The sequence below is a fragment of the Mustela nivalis genome (genome assembly GCF_964662115.1).
Source record: "Mustela nivalis genome assembly, contig: HAP1_SCAFFOLD_790, whole genome shotgun sequence".
Classification (NCBI taxonomy): domain Eukaryota; kingdom Metazoa; phylum Chordata; class Mammalia; order Carnivora; family Mustelidae; genus Mustela; species Mustela nivalis.
Window position 1 is genome coordinate 123,021 of NW_028135874.1, and position 14,951 is coordinate 137,971.

Genomic DNA, 14,951 nt, shown 5'->3' on the forward strand with positions numbered 1-14,951 from the left:
TATTAACAAAGTGTTCAGAAGGGGGCGCCACTGTAAACAATGAGAGTTTTCGCTGCCCTGACAGTTTTGTTGCAGAAACAGCAGAAAGCACTCAGGTCAGACAGAGCCAAGGGCTGGAGGGATTTTTAAAATTACAAAAACCAAACCAAATCAAACCAAAACAAAAATCAAAACCAATGTCCAAGATTTCAAGTTTGCTACTAAAGGTATGACATTCTCCTAAGACATGCGAGTGACTTGATCAATATATTTATATATTTATATTTGAAGAAGAAGGAACTATTTGATGCAGCAAAACCATAGCGCAAGGACCAATGCCGCGCTTCCCAGAGAACCCCAAGCTCTTTTTCTAGAATGGCCATATGCGTATGCATCAGGCGTCCTCTTTTCACTCCCTTTGTGGATCCCCTACCATGGAGGTCATGTAATAACCAATAACCAAAAAAGAAACAAAAAACCAAAACATCCAGGTCTAAGTGATTCGTGGGTGCCATCATGCAATGGCGGACCCTGCCTGGAGAGGAGGAGACTGCTTAAACAGATCGCGGGCAAGCATCTCAGCCCAGGCCTGTGCTGGGGAAGCTGGTTCCCGGCTTTGGGCACAATCAGGAAGCCAGCGAAGTGACCCGAGAGTGCAGCCGGGGTTTAGGGCTGATGATCTTTTTGCAGCCAGGCAGCAGGTGGACACCCGCTCGGGGAGCCAGGCTAGGAGGCCGCTCAGCGCTGGCGCTGGCCACCCTCGCAAGCCCCCGGGCTTTCCCGGTGCCCGTGCCCTGGGCCCGTGCCTCAGGACGGAGGGGGAGGTGGGCGAGGGTGTGGGCGGTCCGGAGAAGGGGCTTTGCTAATTGCAGAATCCGGGAGTGAGCTAGCTGAGGAGGACGCAGCGGAGAGTCTGAGAGGAGGTGGAGGATCTGGAAGAGGAGGGGCGCAGCTCCGCTGTGCTCTGCTGCAGCCCAGTCCGCACTGCAGGACACCCGCACTCCCGCGCTCCAGCCCAGCTCCTGAGGCCGCACTGTCCCGCTCCCACGGCCCGCTGCCCCGCCCTGCCCCATGGCTTCTCAGGACGACCCTCTGCGAGCAGGTAAAGTGACACCGCGCTGCGCCCTCACCTGGAGCAGAAAGCGCGGGCCGCGAGCTCGCGGGGGTGTCGGGACCCAGCCTCCCGCGACCCCCGGGGCAGCGGGACCACCCCGGACGACGCGCCACACCCGGGTCCCCACGGGGTCGGGCCGGGGATGGAGCCAGGCGAGGTGCCCCCCGCAGCGAGCGCAATAGCCCCCTTCGTTTGGCACCTTCACGCGCGTGTGCCGAGGACCCCCTTCCCTCATCCCGAGCTGTGGCCCCGCCACTTTTGTACTGGACTTGGGATCCCAGGTAGAAACTAGTCCCTCAGACCTCCCTGGCAGCAAGGAGCACAGGGAGGCATTCTCAGTTTTTCCGCCGCCCCTCCCCCCTCCTCCCCTGGCTCCTCCTCTCTCCACATTCACAAGCCTTCTGGCCTCCCTTTCCTCTCCTCATTGTCACTTTTATTAAATGGTTTTGTTCTGCATGTTGACCCGCAGAGCGATTTCATGAATGAATATACATACAGGAAACTGAGTCGGAGCCCACCTGTGGAGGCCTTTCATTAGAATGGTCTCTGGTTCTAGCCTCAGTTCAGAATACTGCCTGTACCTGAGGACAGAGTCCAGATGTTTCTTTCATCTCTGACTTGAATTTGAAATATATACCATTCATTTGTTGATGGGCATCTAGGTTCTTTCCATAGTTTGGCTATTGTGGATATTGCTGCTATCAACATTTGGTGCACGTGCCCCTTTGGATCATATAGTAGTCTTCTTTACCTCTATCAGAACCCCAGGAAGCTTTATTTATTTATTTACTCACATAAACGGGTGATCCAACACAACTTTTTTTGATGTTCAAATGTATTATAATGTCTTACCGCTTAACACTATGCTTACTGCTCTCTTTCACTGTCTGACTAAATCCTCATCATCACTATGCCATTTAATCAGAAAGAACATTTGAACTCAGAATTCTCTCCATATCAGGGAATGAAGACTCCACCCTTCTGTTTGTGCAGGTTTAATAAATGTTGATATTGTCTGTCCTGCACATACCCCATCCTGTTCACCAGAATATTCACCATCAAAATAGATACAAAATAAAAACCATACCTCACCACTTCTATTACCACCCAGTATGCTAAAAACACCATCATATGTTCCTGAATTATTGACTTGATGGATAACCCCACTTCCACACATACTGCACTCCTTTCTCCCTGCAAATTTATTTTGGTACAGCAACTTAACCTAAAAATCAAGTCAGATGATTTTATTCTGCTGTTGAAAGTCTTTTGGTATATTCCCCTTTCATATTAAATAAAAACGGAAGGCGTTTCAATGTACTAGAGGGTCATACATCAATACGTTCTTCCTCTCTCCACCACTATGAACTCCTCATTGGCCTCCTTGTTTTTCCTCAAAAGTAACAGACCAGCTGTTCACACAAAGTCTATATACTTACTTGCTCTGCCTAGAGCAATCTTTTCCTTTAATATTTGTATAACACCCTCCTTCACTTCCTGGGTATTTGTGCAAACGAGTAAAAAGCCTGTATTAAGTGGATATTTTAAAAGCTAAATGAATGGCTTAATAGTTGTATATAGGGGGAAAGGGAACATATTTTCCACGGTTTAGAAGTGGAGTTCTTTTATAGAGTTCTTGTACAAGCCTACACTATTGAACGATAATGGGCAGTTGTACATTCCAATTATACAATCACTTTGGTAATTTATATCCTTTTTTTGTAATTCATGACTGGACCATTTAATTCCTTAGGAGCATTATAGCATTTCAACTTTTCATGTTCAATAAACTTATTGGGGTTGCTCCCTTTTTTATTCAAATGGAGAAATAGTCATGATTTCATCTAAAGAAAGTGTTATTGATTGTGTTGTTTTCTAGGAATGAGTCGCACATGCTAGTTTAAAAGTTTTGTTAAATTCCCAAGTGTGTCACCGATAAAAGCCTTTTGTAGATTAGTAACTTGATCAAAACAGAAAAGTTATGTAACACTCAATTGTTATACTATCTTTGTTTCCATCTTGCATTGTAATAACACCCATCTTAACTCTATTTAAGACAAGTCATCGCCAGATGGCTTTCTGGCATTGATGGCATGATATGAAATCTAGGATAACTAAAAGTTTTTGGTTTTAGTAGCCTATAAATCCATTTAGAAAAATATATGTATTTGAATATAAGGTAAAGTTTTAAATTATTTGGCAATAGTAAACTAAACTTTTTTTTTGTAAATTTTTATTTTCTAAAATTTCATTGAGCTCTTTTGCAATAGGAAACAAGTTACAAAAAATTAAGGTTTATTTACCCCAATTCAAAATTATTAGGAATATAATCATAGAGGTTGAAGTATTTCAAATATTGAACCCCAAATATTTTATTAGGTAAATTCGTGAATGCTGAGCATTCACTGTTAAAATATACTAATACTATTGATAGACTGGTAGAAGCCTAAAATCAAATATTTATTAAATATTTATATCCATATCTTTTCATGGCTTGGTAGTTCATTTCTCTAGCATTAAATAAGATTCCATTGTTTGCATGTACTACACTTTATTTGAACTTTCACCTATGAAAGGATATCTTGGTTGCTTCCAAGCTTTTGTCAGTAATGAATAAAACTGCTATAGACATCTTTGTGGGTATAGGTTTCATCTTCTTTGGATAAATACCAAGAACTGCTACTGCTGAATCATCTGGCAAGAATATGTTTAGTTTTGTAAGAAACTGCCAAGTTGTTTTCCATTCTTTATTCTCAATAGACATGGAAGAACATTCCTGTTGCTCCACATCCTCACCAACATTTCGTGTTCTGTTGTCAGTGTTCTGGATTCTGGGTATGTACTGGTGTCTCTTTTTTGTTTTAATTTGCATTTTCCTGATGACATATGATGTGAAGCATCTTTTTATATGCTTATTTGCCATCTGTAATATTTTCTTTTGTGAGGTATCTGCTAAGGTCTTTGGCTCATTTTTAATCAGGTTTTTCCACGATTGTTGAGTTTTAAGGGGTCTTTGTGTCTTTTTGATTAACTGTCCTTTGCCAGATGTGTATTTTGCAAATTTTTTCTCACAGTCTGTGCTTTGCCTTTTCATTCTCTTGGCATTGTTTCACAGAGTAGACATTTTTAAATTCAGTGCTTGTGCTTTTGTAGCTAAAGTTATTTCCAAAACCAAGGTCATTTAAATTTTCTTCTATATTACCTTCTACATGTTTCATGTTTAGGTTTATAATTTAATCTGAGTTAATTTTTGTGAAGAGTGTATGATATCTGCCTGGATTTATTTTATTTTATTATTTATTTTATTTTTATTTTATATTTTTACATTTAGCTTCACCATTACTCCAGAACCATTTGTTTAAAAGATTGTATTTTGCTCTCTTGTATTGATTTGCTTTTATATTAAATATAAAATATAATTGATAATATATATTCTGTTCCTTTAATCTAGTCTTTCTGTGGTACTACAATATCTTGCTTCCAATTATCGTTATGGTATACTTTTTTTAAAGATTTTATTTATTTATTTGACAGAGAGAGAGATCACAAATAGGCAGAGAGACAGACAGAGAGAGAAATGAGGAGAAGCAGGCTCCCTGCTGAGCAGAGAGCCCAATACGGGACTTGATCCCAGGCCCCTGGGATCATGACCTGAGCCAAAGGCAGAAGCTTAACCCACTGAGCCAACCAGGCGCCCCATCCTTATGGTAAACTTTGAAGTCAGTCCTCAGTCTTTGTTCTCCTTCAACACTATGTTGACTATTGTGAGTCTTTGCCTCTCCATATAAACTTTAAAATAAGTTTGTTAATATTAAAAAAAAAAAAGAACTTGATGGAGTGCATTAATTGTATAGATAAACTTGGAAACCAGTGACCTCTTGAGCTTAGCAGGAGATAGACCATGGACATCAGTTGTCACAGTGGTGCCTCTGGCAGAACCTATTGCAAATCCCTAGGCAAAATGAGACCTCAAGGATCTGAGAGAATGTCTAAGAAGTACTTGATACATCCCTTGGGTATGGTTTATTAAGTGTCCACCTGTCTGAAAGCTGGGGAATCTAGATAAGGGAGGGAAAATTAGTTATGATAAAACATATCAACAAACATGAATAAATGTTGTAAAACTAATTGTCATGGCTCATATACAATATGCCCAACAGAGGGACCATCAAAAGGAAAGCATCAGTTATGTTTATTGTGAAATGTTTTATTCAAAATAAAGCAATGAGAGGGGAAGACACAATGAGAAAATTACCATTTTTTAAATGGTAACCTTCTTACAAAATGGAATAGGGTTTATATTCTAAGTAGTATATTGAAAAGTAAAACATTGGGGTGCCTGGGTGGCTCAGTGGTTTGGGCTGCTGCCTTCGGCTTGGGTCATGATCTCAGGGTCCTGGAATTGAGCCCTGCATCGGGCTCTCTGCTCTGCAGGAAGCCTGCTTCTCTCTCCCTCTCTCTCTGCCTGTCTCTCTGCCGACTTGTGATCTCTGTCTGTCAAATAAATAAATAAAATCTTTTTTAAAAAAAGAAAAGAAAGGTAAAACATTAAAAAATGAAATTTAAATTTAAAAAAATTATGTAATTTTTAAAAAAGGTTAAAAAGAGCAGAACCATTTTTCTTATAACTGGAAAATACATTCTATATATATCTATCAAAAATAACTTGTCGGGTTCCTGGGTGGCTTGTGGGTTAAGCCGCTGCCTTCAGCTCAGGTCATGATCTCAGGGTCCTGGGATGGAGCCCCACATTGGGCTCTCTGCTCAACGGGGAGCCTGCTACCTCCTCTCTCTCTTTGCCTGCCTCTCTGCCTACTTGTAATCTCTCTCTCTGTCAAATAAATAAATAAAATCTTTAAAAAAAAAAAAACTTGTCATGGGGGCACCTGGGTGGCTCAGTGGGTTAAAGCCTCGGCCTTCGGCTCAGGTCATGATCCCAGAATCCTTGGATCGAGTCCCACATCGGGCCCTCAGCTCATCAGGGAGCCTGCTTCCCCCCTCTCACTCTGCCTGACCCTGCCTACTTGTGATCTCTGTCAAGGAAATAAATAAAATCTTTTATAAAAAAATTTTAAAAAATAACGTGTCATGTCTGGAATCAGGAGCATATGGAAAAAAATAATATCTGAGGACAATACTTCTGCCATGTTTTGTGCCTTGTTAATATTTTTAAACAGTCAGGCAACTTTTAGCTTTATTGAAATACCTACTAAGAGACTAGCAGTGCCTTTTGGAGCCCTATGACTATGAAAATTAATTGCAAATATTCAAAATGTTTAGTATGGTGTCACTATTTAGGGCCACCACCAAGCATGTTTCAGAAGTAAGCATAACTGTTACTCTTCTGTAAGGCAAAAGGGCATGTTTTCAGGAGTTCCATCTGCTGTACCAGGAAGTGAATCAAGTAATGAATTTTGTCTATAAAATAATTCACTTTTCAATTTAACATTCCTCATTCCACATTATAATAATAAAAACTAGGAGGAGACTAAAACAAACAAACAACTACAACTACAACAACCAGCTTTTCCTTCAGTGGAAAAGTAAATAGAACCTTATGAGTAGCCTGAAATTTATTTTTAAATATTTTTAAGATAAGCGTTTTTGTTAGAAAACCATATATTTTATATAGCTACGAAATAAGAGGCAAAGTTTTATTAACGTCTAAAAAGTCTAGGTACTTCTATTTATCTATTAACTCATCTCTTTATGAAGTAGAACATGATCACACCTATTGTATCTACCCAAGTTTGTATGCTTTGGTTATTTTATGTTTGCTATTTCCTTGCTTAATTTTTACAATATTTGATACATAATAGTATCTTTAAGTCCATCTACGGTTTCACAGAATTTGTTTGAACTTCATAAATATGTACAATACTTTTTGCACGTTGATTAAAAATTACGAGATATGGGGGCTCCTGGGTGGCTCAGTGGTTTAGGCCTCTGCCTTCGGCTCAGGTCATGATTTCAGGGTCCTAGGATGGAGCCCCACATCGGGCTCTCTGCTCAGCGGGGAGCCTGCTCCCCCACCCCTCTCTCTGCCTGCCTCTCTACCTACTTTTGATCTGTCAAATGGGTAAATAAGATCTTTCAAAAAAGATTCACTAGGTGTGAAATACACCGAGGCTATGGGAAGGAAAATGATTTCACCTGATCTGACTAGGAAGTGGTTGAAGCCTGAATTAAAGTGCTACAAAAAGAGTCAAGACCTGGGAAATATATGGGTAAAAAATCCCTAGAAAAACAGCAATAATAACGGGCTGCTCTGTATTGAAGCAGATCCTGCGGTAGGCAAAGAAGAGCTGGTTTTAGCCAGAGGATGATCTCCGTTTGTCTTCATGATCTGGCATTTCCTGCAAGCCAGGCATGGGGCTCTGCACTAGAGCTGCAAATGCTGGCGGGCCCTCACTGTCCCTTTTCTCTTCTCAGGGGGACAATGGGCATGTCCATGGTGCAGTGTGACAGGTTTTACCACAGGGAGATAAAAGACTGCCAAGGGTAGGTTGGAGCTGGGAAAAGGCACTTAGGAACAGATTTTGAGGGGAGGTGATAGACAAGGGCAAAGCGAAGAATGGGGATGAGTGTGTCACTTTCAAAGTGCCAGGAGGCAGCACAGTGCATTCGGGAATCTACAGCAAGTTCAGGACAACGGGCAGCTGATATGGCAGCATCACCTGGGGATGGAGGCTGAGCCCCGGGGTTAACACTGGGGGTGAGCTGGTTTGTATACTATGCCGAGAAGGTGAGGTACTACACTGTGGGGGCACAGGGAGCTACCGGAGGATTTCAAAAATCAGAATCGTAACCATAATAGAGTATTTAAATGCAACCTAGCTTTCATCAAGGGTAAGATGCACTATAGTTTATGTTCGACTAAGAAAGAGAAATGCTGTCAGTTAAACTAGGATATGTCATCAAGTGCAAGAGTTATTAGAATGGGGGGGGGGAGGACAAATCTTAGAACAAGTAAACTGTGGTACTAGAATAATTAAGAAAGGTCGAACACTTGGATCAACTAAAAAAGTGATTATTGCTTACCATGTGCCCCAAACTATATTAAGTCTTAGAACAAGAGACGATTTCATCTTGATGCCCCGCAGCTGGTAGACCCAAGGTACAGAGGGCAGTAGCCAACAACAAGCAGGCCCCAAGTGCCATGTGCAGACTCTAAGAGCAACTGCCTTTGAGAGAGGAAACGGTTGAGAGTGGGCTTTCTGAGGAAGAGAATTACTAGCTGGGAAAGTAGGAAAATTGACACAGAATCAGAATTGATGCCCCTACGTGACAGAGTTGGTGAAACTTCCCTTCTAAGACATCTTGAGGCTCCTCAGAAATGTATTCTTCATTTTGGACGGAACATTCAGGATAAATATGATCTGTTCGAGTTCCTGGTTCTTTCATCAGGTCTGTTTCTTAGGATTCACTGGCACAAGATAAGGGTTTTGATAGTCCAGGGTAAATCCTGACAAAAGCAAAGCACGTTATCTATGAAAAACTAACCACTCAGAAAAGAACAACAGATATAAGGCCAGGCCGACCTGACCCTGCAGGACAGGTAAGGTTGGTCTGGCAACAGGGGTAGAGGGGAAGTGCCCATCCTCTGCTAGAAGAGCTAGAGAAGACCCCTTCCGGAGAGACCACCAGGAGAGGAGAGCAGTAGGTGCTGATGATGAAGAATATTTTAATCAGCAGAGAAGGTCAAAATGACAAAGTTCCAGGATCAGAGTAAACATATGCGATTTAAAAATAAAAAGTAAAAAAAAATTTTTTGAAAGGACTTTTTTTTTAAAGGACTTTAAACAAAAGTCCTTTTTAAGAGACAGTTGGCTGTTTAAACCAAAAGTACAACTCACTGAGAGAATCGCCGCATTATTTATTGGGGTAGAAAGGACCTGGAATGTAGAAAGACCCATTCTGCAGAGGAAAAAATAGAATCACTAGCAGTCCTCATGCCTTGCACAGCCAGTGGCTAGAATCCCTGCCTCATGAGACCCTGTGCTAGAAGGCCGCTAGAACCATCTCAACTATGTTCGTCTTTCTTGGAAGCCAACAAGTCTTTGCCCAGTTAAGAGCACGGTAACAATCAGTCACGTTATGTTATAATGATTGTCGGTATCTTTAAAAGCCTTGTCAAGTTCCTTTTTGAGTAACCCTTACCCCACCCTTAGAGAAAGGGTGTGGTTCACCTCTTTGAAATACCTCATTGTTGTTTCACATTTACAATAGCCAAAAAAAAAAAAAAAAAAAAAAAAAAAAAGCTTTTTCTTAACAAAGTGTTCAGAAGGGGGCGCCACTGTAAACAATGAGAGTTTTCGCTGCCCTGACAGTTTTGTTGCAGAAACCGCAGAAAGCCCTCAGGTCAGACACAGCCAAGGGCTGGAGGGATTTTTAAAATTACAAAAACAAAACCAAATCAAACCAAAACAAAATTCAAAACCAATGTCCAAGATTTCAAGTTTGTTACTAAAGGTATGACATTCTCCTAAGACATGCGAGTGACTTGATCAATATATTTATATATTTATATTTGAAGAAGAAGGAACTATTTGATGCAGCAAATCCACGTTGATTAAAAATTACCAGGATGGGGGCTCCTGGGTGGCTCAGTGGTTTAGGCCTCTGCCTTCGGCTCAGGTCATGATTTCCGGGTCCTGGGATGGAGCCCCACATCGGGCTCTCTGCTCAGCGGGGAGCTTGCTTCCCCCCCCCCCATATCTGCCTGCCTCTCTACCTACTTGTGATCGTTCAATGGGTAAATAAGATCTTTCAAAAAAGATTCACTAGGTGTGAAATACACCGAGGCTATGGGAAGGAAAATGATTTCACCTGATCAGACTAAGAAGTGGTTGAAGCCTGAATTAAAGTGCTATAAAAAGAGTCAAGACCTGGGAAATATATGGGTAAAAAATCCCTAGAAAAACAGCAATAATAACTGGCTGCTCTTTATTGATCCAACCCTGCGGTAGGCAAAGAAGAGCTGGTTTTAGCCAGAGGATGATCTCCGTTTGTCTTCATGATCTGGCATTTCCTGCAAGCCAGGCATGGGGCTCTGCACTAGAGCTGCAAATGCTGGGGGGCCCTCACTGTCCCTTTTCTCTTCTCAGGAGGACAACGGACATGTCCATGGTGCAGTGTGACAGGTTTTACCACAGGGAGATAAAAGACTGCCAAGGGTAGGTTGGAGCTGGGAAAAGGCACTTAGGAACAGATTTTGAGGGGAGGTGATAGACAAGGGCAAAGCAAAGAATGAGGATGAGTGTGTCAAGTTTCAAAGTGCCAGGAGGCAGCACAGTGCATTCGGGAAACTACAGCAAGTTCATGACAATGGACAGCTGATATGGCAGCATCACCTGGGGATGGAGACTAGGCCCCGGGGTTAACTCTGGGGGTGAGATGGTTTGTATACTATGCCGAGGAGGTGAACTACTACACTGTGGGGGCACAGGGAGCTACCGGAGGATTTCAAATATCAGAATCGTAACCATAATAGGGTATTTAATTGCAACCTAGCTTTCATCAAGGGTAAGATGCACTATAGTTTATGTTCGACTAAGAAAGAGAAATGCTGTCTTAAGTTAAACTAGGATATGTCATCAAGTGCAAGAGATATTAGAATGAGGGGGGAGGACAAATCTTAGAACAAGTAAACTGTGGTACTAGAATAATTAAGAAAGGTCGAACACTTGGATCAACTAAAAAAGTGATTATTGCTTACCATGTGCCCCAAACTATATTAAGTCTTAGAACAAGAGACGTTCTCATCTTGATGCCCCGCAGCTGGTAGACCCAAGGTACAGAGAGCAGTAGTCAACGACCAGCAGGCCCCAAGTGCCATGTGCAGACTCTAAGAGCAACTGCCTTTGAGAGAGGAAACGGTTGAGAGTGGGCTTTCTGAGAAAGAGAATTACTAGCTGGGAAGGTAGGAAAATTGACACAGAATCAGAATTGATGCCCCTACATGACAGAGTTGGTGAAACTTCCCTTCTGAGAGATCTTGAGGCTCCTCAGAAATGTATTCTTCATTTTGGACGGAACATTCAGGATAAATATGATCTGTTCGAGTTCCTGGTTCTCTCATCAGGACTGTTTCTTAGGCTTCACTGGCACAAGAAAAGGGTTTTGATAGTCCAGGGTAAATCCTGACAAAAGCAAACCACGGTGTCTATGAAATCTAACCACTCAGAAGAGAACAACAGATAAAAGGCCAGGCCGACCTGACCCTGCAGGATAGGTAAGGTTGGTCCGGTAACAGGGGTAGAGGGGAAGTGTCCATCCTCTGCTAGAAGAGCTAGAGAAGACCCCTTCCGGAGAGACCACCAGGAGAGGAGAGCAGTAGGTGCTGATGATGAAGAATATTTTAATCAGCAGAGGAGGTCAAAATGACAAAGTTCCAGGATCAGAGTAAACATATGCGATTTAAAAATAAAAAGTAAAAAAAAATTTTTTGAAAGGACTTTTTTTTTTAAAGGACTTTAAACAAAAGTCCTTTTTAAGAGACAGTTGGCTGTTTAAACCAAAAGTACAACTCACTGAGAGAATCGCCGCATTATTTATTGGGGTAGAAAGGACCTGGAATGTAGAAAGACCCATTCTGCAGAGGAAAAAATAGAATCACTAGCAGTCCTCATGCCTTGCACAGCCAGTGGCTAGAATCCCTGCCTCATGAGACCCTGTGCTAGAAGGCCGCTAGAACCATCTCAACTATGTTCGTCTTTCTTGGAAGCCAACAAGTCTTTGCCCAGTTAAGAGCAGGGTTACAATCAGTCACGTTATGTTATAATGATTGTCGGTATCTTTAAAAGCCTTGTCAAGTTCCTTTTTGAGTAACCCTCACCCACACTTAGAGAAATTTACCTGTGGTTCACCTCTTTGAAATACCTCATTGTTGTTTCACATTTACAATAGCCAAAACAAAAAAAAAAAAAAAAAAGCTTTTTATTAACAAAGTGTTCAGAAGGGGGCGCCACTGTAAACAATGAGAGTTTTCGCTGCCCTGACAGTTTTGTTGCAGAAACAGCAGAAAGCACTCAGGTCAGACAGAGCCAAGGGCTGGAGGGATTTTTAAAATTACAAAAACCAAACCAAATCAAACCAAAACAAAAATCAAAACCAATGTCCAAGATTTCAAGTTTGCTACTAAAGGTATGACATTCTCCTAAGACATGCGAGTGACTTGATCAATATATTTATATATTTATATTTGAAGAAGAAGGAACTATTTGATGCAGCAAAACCATAGCGCAAGGACCAATGCCGCGCTTCCCAGAGAACCCCAAGCTCTTTTTCTAGAATGGCCATATGCGTATGCATCAGGCGTCCTCTTTTCACTCCCTTTGTGGATCCCCTACCATGGAGGTCATGTAATAACCAATAACCAAAAAAGAAACAAAAAACCAAAACATCCAGGTCTAAGTGATTCGTGGGTGCCATCATGCAATGGCGGACCCTGCCTGGAGAGGAGGAGACTGCTTAAACAGATCGCGGGCAAGCATCTCAGCCCAGGCCTGTGCTGGGGAAGCTGGTTCCCGGCTTTGGGCACAATCAGGAAGCCAGCGAAGTGACCCGAGAGTGCAGCCGGGGTTTAGGGCTGATGATCTTTTTGCAGCCAGGCAGCAGGTGGACACCCGCTCGGGGAGCCAGGCTAGGAGGCCGCTCAGCGCTGGCGCTGGCCACCCTCGCAAGCCCCCGGGCTTTCCCGGTGCCCGTGCCCTGGGCCCGTGCCTCAGGACGGAGGGGGAGGTGGGCGAGGGTGTGGGCGGTCCGGAGAAGGGGCTTTGCTAATTGCAGAATCCGGGAGTGAGCTAGCTGAGGAGGACGCAGCGGAGAGTCTGAGAGGAGGTGGAGGATCTGGAAGAGGAGGGGCGCAGCTCCGCTGTGCTCTGCTGCAGCCCAGTCCGCACTGCAGGACACCCGCACTCCCGCGCTCCAGCCCAGCTCCTGAGGCCGCACTGTCCCGCTCCCACGGCCCGCTGCCCCGCCCTGCCCCATGGCTTCTCAGGACGACCCTCTGCGAGCAGGTAAAGTGACACCGCGCTGCGCCCTCACCTGGAGCAGAAAGCGCGGGCCGCGAGCTCGCGGGGGTGTCGGGACCCAGCCTCCCGCGACCCCCGGGGCAGCGGGACCACCCCGGACGACGCGCCACACCCGGGTCCCCACGGGGTCGGGCCGGGGATGGAGCCAGGCGAGGTGCCCCCCGCAGCGAGCGCAATAGCCCCCTTCGTTTGGCACCTTCACGCGCGTGTGCCGAGGACCCCCTTCCCTCATCCCGAGCTGTGGCCCCGCCACTTTTGTACTGGACTTGGGATCCCAGGTAGAAACTAGTCCCTCAGACCTCCCTGGCAGCAAGGAGCACAGGGAGGCATTCTCAGTTTTTCCGCCGCCCCTCCCCCCTCCTCCCCTGGCTCCTCCTCTCTCCACATTCACAAGCCTTCTGGCCTCCCTTTCCTCTCCTCATTGTCACTTTTATTAAATGGTTTTGTTCTGCATGTTGACCCGCAGAGCGATTTCATGAATGAATATACATACAGGAAACTGAGTCGGAGCCCACCTGTGGAGGCCTTTCATTAGAATGGTCTCTGGTTCTAGCCTCAGTTCAGAATACTGCCTGTACCTGAGGACAGAGTCCAGATGTTTCTTTCATCTCTGACTTGAATTTGAAATATATACCATTCATTTGTTGATGGGCATCTAGGTTCTTTCCATAGTTTGGCTATTGTGGATATTGCTGCTATCAACATTTGGTGCACGTGCCCCTTTGGATCATATAGTAGTCTTCTTTACCTCTATCAGAACCCCAGGAAGCTTTATTTATTTATTTACTCACATAAACGGGTGATCCAACACAACTTTTTTTGATGTTCAAATGTATTATAATGTCTTACCGCTTAACACTATGCTTACTGCTCTCTTTCACTGTCTGACTAAATCCTCATCATCACTATGCCATTTAATCAGAAAGAACATTTGAACTCAGAATTCTCTCCATATCAGGGAATGAAGACTCCACCCTTCTGTTTGTGCAGGTTTAATAAATGTTGATATTGTCTGTCCTGCACATACCCCATCCTGTTCACCAGAATATTCACCATCAAAATAGATACAAAATAAAAACCATACCTCACCACTTCTATTACCACCCAGTATGCTAAAAACACCATCATATGTTCCTGAATTATTGACTTGATGGATAACCCCACTTCCACACATACTGCACTCCTTTCTCCCTGCAAATTTATTTTGGTACAGCAACTTAACCTAAAAATCAAGTCAGATGATTTTATTCTGCTGTTGAAAGTCTTTTGGTATATTCCCCTTTCATATTAAATAAAAACTGAAGACGTTTCAATGTACTAGAGGGTCATACATCAATACGTTCTTCCTCTCTCCACCACTATGAACTCCTCATTGGCCTCCTTGTTTTTCCTCAAAAGTAACAGACCAGCTGTTCACACAAAGTCTATATACTTACTTGCTCTGCCTAGAGCAATCTTTTCCTTTAATATTTGTATAACACCCTCCTTCACTTCCTGGGTATTTGTGCAAACGAGTAAAAAGCCTGTATTAAGTGGATATTTTAAAAGCTAAATGAATGGCTTAATAGTTGTATATAGGGGGAAAGGGAACATATTTTCCACGGTTTAGAAGTGGAGTTCTTTTATAGAGTTCTTGTACAAGCCTACACTATTGAACGATAATGGGCAGTTGTACATTCCAATTATACAATCACTTTGGTAATTTATATCCTTTTTTTGTAATTCATGACTGGACCATTTAATTCCTTAGGAGCATTATAGCATTTCAACTTTTCATGTTCAATAAACTTATTGGGGTTGCTCCCTTTTTTATTCAAATGGAG